Source organism: Drosophila ficusphila, unplaced genomic scaffold (genome assembly GCF_018152265.1).
Source record: "Drosophila ficusphila isolate 14025-0441.05 unplaced genomic scaffold, ASM1815226v1 contig_855, whole genome shotgun sequence".
Classification (NCBI taxonomy): domain Eukaryota; kingdom Metazoa; phylum Arthropoda; class Insecta; order Diptera; family Drosophilidae; genus Drosophila; species Drosophila ficusphila.
In genome coordinates this window covers 1,429,348-1,445,229 of record NW_025064807.1, presented here as the reverse complement: position 1 = coordinate 1,445,229, position 15,882 = coordinate 1,429,348, and the positions used below count along the sequence as shown (strand labels likewise).

At 39.0% G+C, this 15,882-nt stretch overlaps 1 protein-coding gene across 1 annotated transcript in view; it reads left to right on the top strand.

Moving 5' to 3' along the window:
- Nucleotides 1–1,764: 1,764 nt before the first annotated feature.
- The window catches only part of LOC108100032 (protein abrupt), a 53,626-nt gene continuing 39,508 nt past the window's right edge, over nucleotides 1,765–15,882 (top strand). The window contains 2 exon segments of the mRNA XM_017203750.2: nucleotides 1,765–2,278; nucleotides 14,227–14,490. The gene's annotated coding sequence lies outside the window, so the exon portion shown is untranslated.

Genomic DNA, 15,882 nt, shown 5'->3' with positions numbered 1-15,882 from the left:
GAGGAGTAAAAATGTGAATAAAATAAAAATATGATTATATGTAATATGATTAAACCTTCTTACTTAGATGTTATAATAAGAAAATTTTAAATATAAATCACTTTAAGGCGATTTTTGTTATGATTAAGACTCTAACAATGTGCAAAATAAATTGTTGAATTGACAGTCCAAATCCGTTTTAAATGATTTATTTAATTCCTATTTGTTACAACATAAACGTATTTTCTTAGCTGCGTCACTTATATTACAATTTCAAATTAACCCAAATGATTTATTTAATTCCGTGTGACAACTACTGAACATTCCAATGACTGCAATTTTGTACCTTACACTCACATTTTATTCGATTTAAATGATTCATTTTGTAAATTCTTTGGTTTTGAAATTTAATTGTAAGCTGCAAAGAACCTTTAAAAATAATTAATAATGATCTTTACAATGTAAGGATTATGTTATCCCTACTATTTCAAGAAATGATTTTAAGTAAATAAAAATCTTATCAAATTTATTTGATTATATAAATTTCGCTTAAATTGTTCATAATGTATTAAATATTGCACTCATTTTAGTAGTTAGCACCCGGATAAAACTCCTCTCTTCTTGCCAGCAATTTTGACCAAGAAAGCTGGCAATTCTGCAATTCTATTGGTCAACTGGCTTTCATGCTTTCTTCCCGGGCTCTCTGCAGTCTTCACCTTGGCACTTCGCCTGGTTGGAAAAGTAAACACAATCTGATTGTATGGCTTAGATAATAGCCCCCTAGTGTTTGCATCTGTGTGTGTGTGTGAGCGTTGGCCAGTTGAGGAAGGGGCTAAAAAAGGCCGAAAAACCGCCGACGCGTTGCATGCAACATGTTCGCTGTCGAACCAACGAACATCGAATATCCAACCGAGCCAATCGAGCCGACGTATCCGTCAGATACGAAAACAGGAATTCTTATTACGCGCACTGCGAGTCTCGCAGTTCAATTTCGACGGGCAAGTGTCGTGGTTCAAGTGCGGATAATTTGGCTTATTACTTGTGATTTTCACAATGTTTTGGTGGCTTAGAAACTATCAAAGCCTTTAAGACTTTGAAAACAAACATCAACAAAAACTTGCATAAAATTCAAACAAAAAACAAGAACTACGACTAAATCAAATGAAAATAGTAATAAAAAGAAACCAAAATTGGAACAAATAAACAATGCTTTTTGCATAAACTGTGTGTTGTCAAATACTTTCAAAGGAAATCCACGGAATCCTAATTTCTAGTGCAAAACTATAAAAACTGAAATTGCAGCGGCAACGCGTCGGCAAATTGGCATAAATAAATAAAATCACTGTCGTTTTTTCCGCTGCTCTTTTTTTACAACCTGATTTTTATGAATGAATGCAGCTACAGCGCAAAAAAAAACCGCAACAAAAGAGCGAGACAGCGCGAGTCGCGTGCACAGGAGCGAAATCGCTGAAGAAAGGGGGCGGTGGCGCCCGAAGAGGGGGCGGAAAAAAAGCGGACAGGTTGTCCCGTTCGATTGCCGCCCACCGCCCATCGCCCACTTTTGTTTGGTGTTTCTTTTTCCGCTTTTCCTAGGCGACACACGCTCATCGCTTGTCACTTTGTTGTTGCTGTTTTTTTTTTTATTATTGTTGTTGCTGTCAGCGGTTGTCGCAAAAATACACACACAACCACACTCGCGATCAGAACGACAAGCACACGCACACACACTCACACTCGCATGCAGCAATTGTTGTCGTTGCAAAATTAATAACGGAAGTTGTGCATTTTATTAATAAAACGAAATTCACACAGAACCAGATTCACAATCACAATCAGAATCAGAAGCAGAAGCAGAAAAAAAGAAATAAAACCAGAACACGAAACTCGCTGCGAAAAAGAGCAGGAAAACAGAAATCGCAAGTGCAGCGCGACGGCTTCTTCTTCTTGTGGCGTTTTTCTTCGATTTCGTTTCGTTTGTTTTCCACTTCTCGGAAAACCCAGGAAAACGTCCTCTGTTTTGGTATCATTTCTCATCCATTTACTCTTATTGTTATTGCAGTTGTGCAGTGTTGAAAAATCAAACTAAATTCAAAATCGGCTAAAAAGAAAAGTGCTTAAGGTCCCATCAAAAAAACACACAAAACAAATTTTTAAAGGGCTGAAATCCTTCAAATAAATAACCCTTAGTGTTTCAAAAGTGTTCAAATTTTACAAGTGTCGTTGCATCACAAAAATCAGCGAGCAAATTCTGCATCATCGGGGTTTTCCAAAAAATACAGGACACTTTACAGTGCCAGCGGTAAGTTTTAAGGCAATCTTAAAATAATATTCATTTAACCATTAAAATTCTTGGAAATATATATATTAATGATGTGTTGATGAGACATACATATTTACTAGAAATAGATTTTAATTTAGCTAAGATCATTATATTTTTCTAAAAGATGATTTAATCTTTCAAGTGACAACCCTCAGTTCGAAATAACTGCATATGTCTATAAGATATTTGGTTCAGTAAATCCAAACGTTTAAAATAATTTATTTTTTATTCACAAACTTTTTCCTTTTAAATTATAAAACAAAATTTAATTGCTTCTATAGACATTAACTCTTTCAGAATTAAAATTGCGACCAGATTTTTCATTTTGTTTCAAGTTTAAATAATTTATTTTTTCTGGCGTCCCGTTTTAAGTCTTACACGCAACATCTTAAAATGCCAATGCATTTCAATTTTTTATCAAATAGATTACTTTAATACTACCTTAAACAAAGCATTTTTATTTGAATTGCATTGTTTCCAAATTACCTTTTTAAGTTAAAATCTTTAACAAAAAGAAAAACATTTTGAACACCTGAGGGCAAACTTAAATTTATTTTATTACACCAAACCAAATAAAAATCGGTTGTCTTTTTATACAGTAAAATAGAACTTTCTCGCCAGTTTAGGCCTATTCGACTTTTAAATGGCATTGCGTTTCAGTTTTGATTTTGATTTTGTTTAACATAAATTGAATTAGGTTAACAAATTTTTTACGACCATGATCTTTATTTGCGATCTCCACCAGCGATCGTAAACCGAAGTTAATGGCTTACAAAAACTGACTCACAAAAGGCGTTAACATTTAGGCATCATGGCAATGTCTTTAAAAACTAGCAAACCACTATGTGTGAATCTTTGAAAAATATATGTTTTTGGCTTTACACGCTTTCATGATTGGTCTGCCCCGAATGGGTGTCCTCTTCCAAATTGATAAATGAATCTTTGGAGTTTTTGGGAATACATTTACTGGGGAATTTTGTGCAGTAATTGCCAACTTATTCGAGGCAGTGGCAGTATGGCCAATAATGGTAATAGCAGCTAATGAACTCGGGTCTCTCGACTAGATTTTGGATTCGGTTTCGGAGTTGGGGGTCCGCGTAAGTGTAGATTCCTCGCCTCAGCGAGTGTTGTTTTTTTTTGTTTTTGGTTTTTTTGTATTTTTGTTACCGGCGTTGAAAACAAACACAAATAGATGTGGAAACCCGGGGATGCTGGAAAACAAAAGGGGAACCCGAGTGCAGAGGAGGCGAACAATTAACGCGTCGCCGTAATTACAGCAAATGGTAAAAAATGTTTGTGAACAACTAACCAGAAAAAGACACACAACGCAAAACAGATACGGCGAGAGGGTAAAATACAAAATATTAATAATCAATAGCTCGCTAAAAGGCAACGGCGGAGTCGGTCGAGTTGGTCGCGATGGTTGAGGCAATTTTATCGGTCATTGAACGGCCGAAAGACCAAGAAAAGATTTACAAGCCGAGAAAAAAAAAGCAAACGCAAAACGCCAAGCTGGAAATTATGCCAAAAACTCAGTAAGAAGCGATCGGTTTTTGGTTAATTACCCGAACTAAGGCCCCAGCCAAAATCTCCGTTAACCTTCGGGGTAACAAAATCCGGGGAGCGTTGGAGCCCAGCAGTTAATTACATAAAAACAAGTGATTTGCGTGTGCGCTGCTGCTGCTGCCCACCGGCATCGATTTCTAAGCGAGCTCCGCTTCTTAGATTTTTTACGTTGGGTAATTTTCAACTCGCCAACTTTCGGCCCGGCTAATTAGCGGAGAAAATCTTTGGCAGAAGCCGAATGCCCATTTGTTGGCTGAACGTAGAAGTGGTAATGTGTCCAAGAACAGGTGACCTTTTACCCAAGTTTAAGGCCCCAAAAATATCATTAGAGGTAGAGTCTAATTATTATAAAGTTTTACTTCAAACAATATACATAGAGTATGTATTTATATTCCGCAAATATATTAGAACACCTAACAATGATCCATAGTGACCCATTACACATTTCTTAAATTTCTTTTTTACATTTTTGTATTTTATTATTTCACAATTTACAATTGTAATTATATTTTGAAACAAGCAAATTCTTTTCCTAACATCTCACAGGAATTTCCTTCTTCCTTTTGCTTAAGTTGCGTGAAAAAAAGTGTTAAGAAAAGTATATTTTGGCAGTCATCTTTCCTCTAAAATTCTGCTTAATTTCATTATGCCTCAAATCATTACGGCAGCCTCGTTCTCCTTTTCCTACTTAGCTTCCGAATGACCTTTGGTTGGCGCCGTCTTCTCCGCATCCTTTCACTCCTTGCCCCCACACTCCTTACAATTTATCATAAAAAAATAAAAGTTTTTTGGCTTTTTTACGGACCTTTTCATGGGGTTTCTGCCCCCCTGCGGTCAAAAAATCTGAGGGGGACCAAAGGACGGGGGAGCTGGACAATCGGCGCCGTGACTGCGTTCTAGATAAATAAGCATTCTTAATTATCCCTTTGCCTCGTTCTCTGGGGTGGCAAAAATGTTATAAACAATGGAAACCGCGCACTTAATGCGTTTTCTGTTTTCCACAACAGAGCAGAACCAAAAAAAAAAACGAAACGAGGCAGCGAGCAAGTATTTTTCTTCATATTATTCATTATTTTGTGGCAAGAAAGAAAATGTTTTTATTGCCTGCGAAAAAGGGTATAAAGTGCCCCGTCGCCATTAGCCAAGGACCCGCAAACGGGACGACAACAATTCCAATCAAATGTGAAGGAGCAAGCCAACAAAAAAAAAGAAGAGATTTCAAAGTGGCCAAAAAGGCAAGGAGATATGCACTGATGGGCGGAGAATGGGGGTGATAGGGCCGAAAGAAAATGCCGTCGGTAAATGAGATTTGGATTTGGATTTCTGGCCCATGACAGGCCAGTGACTTTTCACTTTTTTCGCATGTGAGCAAATGTGTAATTGAAGTTCCGCTCGAAAATAAAGGCCGAGAAGCGGGCCAAGAAACAAAAGAAACGGGCGAAAGGACTCTAAGGACCCGGCCATTCGATTCAATTGTTGCCTTTCTCACTCGCCGACGGCGCCTTGGCCCAAAGTCGCGATTGCCACATGAGTTGGCACAAAATCACAAAATCGGTAAATCGCTCTCACAAAGTGCACACGAAAAGTGCAGCGAAAATGAGAATGATGTGGCACTTTTTCAATGCTACCTGCCATGTAAATCATCACACACAAAAATCCTTCGAAAATATTATTGCAGGAGCAAAGGATTTAAGCGGAATATAGCTTCATCGATTCGTAAAAATATTCTCATCCAAATATTTGCACTTCTTCTTCGAGAACTCGTAAGGGCTACAATTCAAAACGTAAGCCAACGTAAACACTGACCGTCAGAAGCTGCATTACAGTGGTCCCTCAGAAATAATGGCAGCCTGTACATTATTCTGAAAGTACAATGCAACCATAATGTTTTGAAAGCCTTTTATTATCAATTATAAAGTAGGAATGAACTGGAGCAAAAAACAGAGAAAAATTTCAAAAACATTTTTTGCAAATAAAAATTATACTTAAGTATTTTGGTTAAGTATTTAGCTGTTTATCTTATATCTTATTTAGCTGTCTTATCTTCTTTCGAGATTTTTTTATAGTCTTTGCCACTAAGGTTTTTGATCTTTGTGAACAATTTTGAAATATTTTACTATACGATTACTACAAATTTACAATTTGGACCAAAAAATTTGTTTAATCAGAGATTTTAGAAAACTTAATAATTAATGTACATTGTACAACTAATTAAATGTTTATTTAAGTTTATAAGGCCATAGAAACGGACTGCAAACTCTTTAGAACCAAACTCTCTGGACCAACTTAAAAATCTTTAAGATACATATTAGCATTCCTTAGTTTCCCATTGCCTTAAGCACTTGTAACGTAATCGACGCTCGAAGCTTACGACTGTAGGACGTAAGCGAACGTAAACTTGCACCGTAGGGCCGTGGATTTGTGCAGTTTGGGTTATTCTGCCTTCCTGTGCTGCCCAGCCCACGACCTAAAAAAACGATTTCTATATGTTGGCGACTGTTTTTGTGGCTGTGTGCCGTCCGTGTGTTTAGTATTATCAAATGCAATTTTCTAACGCAGTCGCACTTTCAACGATGACAGCAGCGCCGTTGACGTCGACGTCGGCTGCGGCAGCGACTGCGGCCCCCAAAAGCAGCAACAAGAACGACAATGAACGCCCCCAAACCCCCCGCCAAACAATTGCAGTTTTAAGTGAAAATAAAATGCATGACAACAGCAGTGGAAAAGCAGCACAGCAGCAGCAGCAACAACAATAAAAACAACAAAAACAACAATGCATGCCTAAAACCTAATAAAAATTCAAATTAACATTTGAAAGAGCGAGCCGGCAAATAGAGAGGGGGCGAGAGAGAAAGAGAAAGAAGGCTGCAGCGTGGAAGCGAGATGGGGCGAAAGAAAAGAGAGCGAGACAGAGACAACGACGCAACCGAAAAAGCTTATGAAATTCTATTAATTTTTGAACAAAACGGAATGTAATCCCTGCGAATGACCCATTGCCACCCAGCGGCCACTCCCACTTTTCTAATCGCCCCCATCGACCGATGGCAAACGAAAACTTTCCGATTCCGATGATGCAGCGTCCAAAATATTGTTTGTTGTTTTTCCCCATTTTGTTGCACTTTGTTTTTCTGCTGCTCTGCTTTCGTGTTGTTGTTCTTTTTGTTGTTGTTGTTTTTGCTTTGGTTCTGGTTGTGCAGATTGCAGACACTCGCATAATAATGCAATTTGCCATCTGCCATGGAGCGACGTTCCATCCGATTCGAAATCGACGTCACGCGCCAAAAAGACTGCGACGTTGTTGTTGCTTTTGTTGTTTTTGTGGTTGTTGTCGTTGTCTGGCCTCTGAATGTCTGTTTGTCTGTCTGTCTCACTTCCCCCCTTTTGGATCCCTTCTCCCTCGCACACTCACAAGCACACTTGCAGCTACACGAACCACTGATACTATTGCATACAATTGAAGGTACAGGGTTCCCTCGCAAATTGAAGTACCTTTGTAGGTTTCAAAACACATTTTTAAATGCAACTGTCGTGACTTGTAAGTCTTCTCTAAAACGTGACAATAAATTGTCACCTGTATTGCAAGCACTCGAGCAAGCAATAAATTAAAACGAGAGAAAATAAGAAAAGTTATATGGAAATTTAAAGCCAAGGTCGATAGCTAGATAATTCTATTTATTAAGAAATTTAAAATCATGTTTCGAAAATATACACTATCTGCCTTATTATTTAATTGTATTTTCAAATTTTCTTCTTTTATTTTTCTTCTGTTTCATTGGGCTTTTTTTTTTTTAAATATTTAAAATTATAAATTATTAAATTATTTTATTATTTCTTGGCTAACCCAGTGTTTACTGTGGATATAAAAACCACATATCGGTAGCCACCTGCAGGCTGCTTGTCCTTTACACACACTTGCACTAAAACTAATACATTCAAAGGATGCGACTCTTGCCATTTGATATTTGGCACTCTTTGCTGCTCTCTTTGCTCCCATTTTTGCACTGCTCACTTGTCCTGTCCACTTCCCCTTTGCCCCCCCCGCCCCCTTGACCCTACCACCGCCCCCTTTTATCCTTTTATCCATTTTCCGCTGCTGCAGCTGAAGGCCTCGAAAATCGCCTTCGGCTGTCGTCGGCTGGGAAAATTCGCGAGTCTGGTCCCTTCTTCCTCTTCCTTCGCTTATTTTTTTCTGCAGGTTGTATGTGTGTCTGCGTTCATTTTGCGATTTTTGTTTTTGTCCTTTTTTTCGCACAGTTGCGAGTTTTCCACGAAAAACAGCTGCAAAAAGCACGTGTCATCGCTGACTCGCCCATTTCAGCGTGTGCGTTTTCCCCCAGCGCCTCAGCTTTTCGCGCATTTTCCGCATTTCCCCATCGTTTTCCTCCTTTCCCACCAAAACAGCAACACTTCTCCCTTTTTCATGGTCGCTTTGGCCACCCAGCTTTATTTGATTTTTATGCTTGCGGATTTTCTTTTGATTTCACCGTTCGCGATTGTTGTTCTTGTGTGAAAGCGTTTTCGTAGACAGGACAAATCGGGGAAACCCCATGGCGCGATGATGACGATGACGAGATGATGACGATGTCGTCTGTTTTTGGTGGCAGCACTGCTTAAATGGGGGGAAATGGGGAAAGTGGTGGCTGTAATAGTAGCCCCCAGTGCAACATTCATTCGATGAATGCAGTTCTTTGGCAGACTTTGGCCGATTCTCCGCCGTTCTCGCCACAGCAGAATTATTGATTCGATTTCCCGATTTGGCCGCGAGCCAAGCGCCAACTTGGTTAAAAGCAAACAACGAAAATACTGCTTAAGATTGCACACACCCAAGATTACAGTGGCCACTTTGAAATAGTTTTTGCTTTATAATTAACCGCAGTATAGAATTAAAATAACAATAATTTAAAAACGCTGGATTTTATAATCTTTGGGGTTTTGTCAAACATTTTTAATTTCTGGAGCAGAATTCTATGCAGTATAAATTGGATAATCAGTTATTGCTTATTATAATTCCTAGTTTATATATTTCCTTATATCTGCTGATAAGAATAAATTTAAATTTAAAAAAATTAAAATATCAAGACCTTATGATTATTAATTTGTATTTACATAAAAAACTAAAGTTGTTATCTAAGGAAGAATGTCGAAATAAGGAAAGGTTGTAGTTAATTTTGCAAGTGACCACTGTACAGCCTTAGATTGCCACATAGCCTCTTGCAGAAAGTCGCACAAGATGATGGCATAACCAGTGCACCCCCGCACCACGAATCTCGGTGGCAGAATCGAAGCTGCAATAAATAAAAGACGTCTCCAGTCTTTTGGGCCCGCTCCACAAAGAAGTCGCCACTCGGACTGGCCTTCTATGGCTATTCTTTGGTGTTGGTGTTTGCATTTGTGTTTGTGTTGGTGTTGCTGTCAATGTTGATGTTGTTGCAACTTGAGACTGCAGTCTGGGCATTCCGCTCTTGGTGGCTCCATCTCTTTCGGTTCTCTTAGGTTTTTCTTAAAAGCCACCCGATTTTCTCAGCTGGGGTTTGTTATTGTTTTTCTTGCCATTTTGCCGGTTGGCGAGCGGAACCACATGAATGAATATGAATATGAGTGCGTGCGCTCTCTTTCTCCTCGTTCCGTCCCTTTCTATTGGCGTTCGGAAACTTCGGTTCGAGTTTGAAACGAATCTTTTGGAGCTTCGTGTTGCATCAAACTTGTTGGATGTTATCTAGGCGAAAAGGGGGAAAACGGCGGCAATAACCGGAAACGGAAATCATATTTGGGCAAGTTCAAATGCCATCAACGATTGCAATTAAATGGCCAAAATGTCAATTGTTTTAAGCCTGCGAAAGGGACAGACAAACGACCGAGGGCGAGAAAGAGACAGAAAGAGAGCCTGACTGAGCCTGCCATTAACCGTTAATGCACGGATCGTAAATCGAATCGAAAGGAAGGTGTGTCATGCGGACTTATAAATAAAATTAACAACCAGCCAAGTGATTCGTTTCCAGGGGAAGAGGTTAAAAGCGGAAATATTTGCGCGACTTTGTTGCCCCAGCGTTATTGCCTTGATTGTTGTTGTTGTTGGTGTTGTTGGTGTTGTTGTTGCTGTAATTAATGGCAAACAATTACAAAAAAAAGCTGGAGAAAATGAACGAACGCAGCCAAGAAACGAGGCCCCAAGTGGAATTACAGAATAAAAGGCGAAGAGCAAGTTAAAAAGTGAATTACCTGATAAAGGACAAAACGCGATTTGAGGTGTGTTTGCCGACGACCACCTTCCACCGTCCCACTGCGATTCCATGCCCAATCCATCCGGTCAACAATGCGTGTGTCTCGGGTTAAGCACCGCTGCCCAGCATGGGTTCTCAATCCGCAGAAACAGTGGGCCAAGTCTAAGTTTGTCACAGTCAGTTACCCCCTATAATTTACACCCTTAAATTACCTAAAACATGATGAAATCTTGATATACTCGTAGTACAACATTCCTTATTTTTGCATTTTAAACTTGTTTCCTACTTGTTAACACATTTAACTAATAAAAATCCTATAATAATATTTTATTTTATTAACACCTCAAAGGTAATCTTTTTTAAAGGGGTTTACAATATACAAAGTTTATTTTCTAAAAGAAAATCAATTAAATAGAAAATTTAACAAGATTTATAAATATTTTCATGTTGGGTAATGATCTTAATATTTTTTAATTAAATAACTATAAATTTGAATTGTATTTATAACACCTTTAGGATTAATATATCTAAATCATATTTTAAACAATACATTTCCTTAGCTAAATTTTTGCTTGTCCCACTGTATTTATCCTTTCATTATTGGCGTTCCTCCCCCTACTTCCCCACCCCCTAACGGCGGTCAGTGTCCAGCTGACGCGCTTAATTAATTACGCGATTGTATTTGTGACTAACTGCTTACCTCCCCCCACACTCCCCTTCCTTCCCCCGCCCACTTCTTGAGCTCAAAGTTTTGTGGTAATGCAATCGCTTGTTTTGGTTATTGGGGGGAATTGGTAATGGGGTGCGGGGGCAAGGACACCGCGTCACTGGGGGAAAATTAATACCCACTTAAGCTTAACTGGACAGTCGCCTTCTTTCTTCGGTAAAGATTCTTCTTTTTTCGGTTTCTTGGCGAAGGTGATTCACAATGCGCATAAATATACATTTCCAAGTATTTCGATACTTGACGCCAATTTAACTTTGTTCTGACTTACTCGCTGCATCCGTTTCCCTTAACCTCTTTCCATTACTTTTTAGTAATTTTCATAGTCCTGCAATTAGCGAAGGTAGGTTAATATACCCTCTATAATGCAGTCGCCTTAACGAAACATTATGGAGTAAAAAGCGTTTTTATTACCAAAAATTACAATGTGCGAACGGAAGGAAAGGCGGCTTACAGTGAAGGGGTCAATGGCAGTCGCAGTGAAGGGATACACAGCGAAAAATAACTATTATTCATAAATACAAAATTAATTGCAAACAATATATCTCAGATTTGTTAAAAAATATTATCGTATACATATACATATGTACATACAGATAAAAATAATATTTATTTGGGTACCAAATTTTAAAATTATTTTTGATATTTAAACGTTATTTCCTTTGGAGTTGTAAGATTGATATTGATATATTTCTACTGTATTTCTAAGATCCCACATATATTTTTGATAGCTTCTATCGAGGTAACCCTGTTGTTTCTCTGAATTATTCGGAAAAGGAGCAGAGGTTCCCCAGGTTTCCAGCTGTCCTTCGGTCAGACTGTTTCGGGATGGTTGGATAGTTGTGGGCCCGTCAGCAAATAAACACTCTAACCCCGCAGCCGAGAAAAGAAGCATAGCAGGAGGTTAATTTCATTAGAAATTCATATTTTTTTTCTGTTTTGGGTTCAGTTTCTGGTGGAGGAGGGAGGGTCAAAGGGGGGGAAGGACTCTTCCGAAGGGCGTTGCTTCGACATGTGTAAATGTGAGCAATAAAAAATAAATTTCATATTTCCAGCTACGTTGTTGTGCTGACCGTTCCGAAAGCCTCCTGTTGTTGTTGTTGTTGTTGATGTTGCTGTGTTATTATTGTCGTAATTTGTTTATAACGGTATTTATGAAATGGTCACAAGTCAACGCGTTTCAACAACAACAACAAGTATAGAGGACTAACCCCAGAACACGCACCAGGATAACCCCACTCTTTGCAAGCCCCCTATCACCAATTATTCTTATTACGCCTATTACTACTTTTTTAACCACTTTCTATTGTTGTTGTGTTTTGGGTGTTTGGTTGTTTGGGAGGTCGGGGGGTCAGGCTTCCCCGCAGCGCTTGCTGACCTTTTATGTTAATCGCATTTGGCTTGTAACTCGGATAGAGAGAGAGAAGTCTTGTAGCCAGTAATTGATATGCGTCCTAATCATGCAATCCTTTGTTACCCCCAACCACCCACAAATATTCCCGCCCACTAGCAGGGCAAACAACTTTGTGGCTTGTTAGTTGTAGTGGAAGAAGTAATTACAAGCATTGCTGCTACTCGGTGGTATTAAGACCAAATGACGTCAGCCCCCAATTAATGATCGGGAAAAGCGGGAATCGCATGCCATTTTTGCATAATTATGTGGTGAATCATATCGGTAATTATCTCTTGGCGATAAAACCTAAAATTAACTTTATCTATCACTACCTTAGAAATAACTAAATAACTACACAAGAAGTTAGTATCATTTTAAATATTTACCTCAATTTAAGTTACAAAACACAACTCCTATTTAAATTTAGCTTTAATCTTAAACACCTTAAGTCTGGGTTTTATTTTGTACAACTAAATCAACTTGAAACTGCGTCTTCGTTTTGGTCTCTCACAGATCTGGCATTTGCTGGCTAATTAATAAACTTTCACATATCTGATTTTGGAAATCTTTTCACTTGCAGTCGCTTGAATGGCTTGAAATCTAACCGAAAAGCGTTTTATGTAAATTATCAACGAAAGAAATGTCGAGAGACATAAGTCGCAGATGAGTTAAGATGCCACGAGGAATGAGAAGTCGGGGATTTTTGTATAATTTATTGCATTTTGATAGTTAGAGTTTAATTACAGCATTTCACTTCGCTGTTTCAGGCAGTGAAAGTGCAAGTGGTTGAGGTTTTTTTTTTGTATTACCAATCCCAAACTGATCGTAGCCTATACGGGAGCGATTAACCTTTGACCTCCTGCCGCCCAGGTAGAAAACCTTGGCCGAAACAGTTGCACTTTTCCCGCTGCCAGATTCGTGACCCCTCTGGAAATCATAAAGCAATAAATCTTTTTAATATCTCTCCTTGTTCTTGAACCCAAACTCTGTTAGCCTTTTTTTTCGTTTTTCGCTTCTTCGCTTTACATTTTCTCGTTTCTTGTTTCCCGCTTTTGTGGGCGTTCGTTTTCCTTTTCTTTTGCGTTTTACTGGGAGAGTTTCTCACGTCCTTTTCCCGAGGGGGGGTGAGGTCAGCAGCAAGCGGGGGCGTGGCCATTACTCAAGTTTGTGGATTTGAAGTAATAACTCAGTGCGTCATAAAAATTTTAATTGCTTTGGGTTTCTTTCGGCAGTGCGAAAGCAGTTCGGGTAATTAACATTAACCCAAAAATGTCCAGAGAAACAAAGCCGGAACAATGCAAAGCACCCACAGCAACATCAGCAACATCGGCAACAGCAACATCGGCAACGGCAACATGCCACGAACAATGAGGCAATAAAAATTGCAGCGCATAATTTTCCACCACCGAACCCTTTTTTTCTGAATGTTGTTATTGCTGAAAATTTCCACGCGTATCAGTAATTAGTTTGCTTATTGTTATTCTCTTTTTTTCGGGTGTTTTTCTTGGGGTCAAAAGTGGTGGAAGGTGGGCTAGTATTCCTTAATCAGTAACCCCAAAGTTTTCTGTGCACCTTGCGTACCTGGAAGTTGGTCAAGAAAGGATCACCTGAAGCAAAGATATTTTTCGATTTCGGTAAGAAGACAAAGAGCAGATCGGCTTGTCAAGCTGGAAATTTATATATGTGGGATCGAAAGGGCCAAAATCAACAGCAATTGTTGTATTACCCGTGTGTGTGTATGTGTGTGTGTGTGTTAGTGCTAAGTGGGTGCAATTAGACCGTTGAGTGAAACAGGTAAACAGGTAAACCAAATCGAGTTTTGAGTCTGGGGAATGGAATTCGATTTTCGGGGTCGGTCGATCTCGATGGTCTTTGATCCTAATGCAACGAATTGAGCCACGCATCGAAAGGTGGCAATAAATTCTGATTGCAATTGACACTTTTATCGCAGGCCCAACGAATCGGGGGTGAATTTAAACTATCTTCTAATGGTCAACTGTTTTTTTTCGATCTTTTGTTGCAGCAGAGTCAAGGTTGTGCAGCTGAAGGGAGAAGAAGCAACTGTTGCAGTCGCATAAATTCAAAAGGAACACCAACTGCAGCAGCAACATCAACAAGATATAGCAGCAACATAAAGGCAAGCTGCAATTTTAGCCATTAACACACCAGGAATATCCATAAACGAAAGCTAAGTCACATCATTCGAATCGGAATCGGAATCTTTTGGAGCAACATCCAGAGATATTGCTACTGCAACGGGGAAAGCGGCATTAACCAGCAGCAACATGTGAGTAGCACTCAAATTTCCATTAAGTGGACTGGCCAAATCAATTCGCTAATTGAATGCCGCGCAATTGAAAAGCTTCTTAATGTTGTTAAATGTGAACGAGTTGGCTGCTGGCTTCCCTCGATGGGGCTCTCTATCCCCCCACATCCCCTTCCCCCTCCTTTCGTGCCCCCCGGTTAACAGTCTTAATAGAATCAAAGAGCGACGCAATATTACTTTTAATTCGGCGTAATTGTAGCGGTCCCAGTCTCCTCTAAGACAAAAACCCTCGCCTCTTTATGCCTCTAGTTCCTATCAACTAACGCACCTCCCCCTTGCAAGTGCACTGAAAAAAATACATTTTTTTAAATTTAAATAGAACATTCTCAATACTCTTAAAAAAGATAAGCGTTGTGGCGATAATACTTCTGAAAAGTAATGATACATTTTTTAAAAGATAAAAAAATGTACGGTGCAACGAATTTTTTATTAAAAAAGAAAATAGAAAAGTTACATTTTTTCTGAAAAATATTTTTATAAGATATGAGCACAAGAAATGGTTAGTTCAAAAATCTTGAAATTCCAACGTGACAACAATTAATCACAAAAAAAATCCGTAACATTTTTGGCAATTTATATTTGTTTTTAATATTTTGGATATTTGTTAAAGGTCTTAAATATATATGTTTTATCACAAATACATTTTTTCTTTCTGTGCATTTCTCTCCGCTTTTGCGTGTCCAGTTGGCGATACAGATTTGCTTGTGTCAGTCGCTCTATGGCAACAATAAAAAGCACAAATTCGAATTGGTCAAAGCCAACGCCAAAAAAGAACTAAAATCCATGGAGAAGGGGTAGACGCCTTGGGGGTGGTGGGTGGTTGCTTGGATGGAATCAATTAACCAAATGGCGCGAGTACTCGACCGTCGGCTGACTTTTGCATTGGTTAATAACCGCTTGCAAAAAGAAAAATAAACGATGGACGATAGAGAATTGAAATCAAAATCAAAACATATACGAACACACACACATTCAAAGCATCAAAAGGGGTGCCATTCCCCAAACCCCCCCGCTCCCCATTCCCCCTTCCCCTCTTCCCCTAGAAACCTCAAAGCAAAAAACCCGCAGTCCAAAAATTTCTGTGAGGAGCTTCAATTGTCTGCACTTGAGTTCAATTTCTGTACGGTCGCGTTGGCTACCCGAAAATGCTTTTAAAGCTCGCCTGCAGAGCGAAATCGACTCGCCGAGCGACTGAGGGAGATATTTTCGTGCTAACTATAAATTTTATTGAGATTCAAATGGTCTGCGTACAAATTTAGACACAATTATTACTTACTTCAATGACGCCAGCCAGTGGAATGGGGCAAAAATTGAGGACGGACGAGGGATTCGTATTTCGAGGGGGGAATTCAC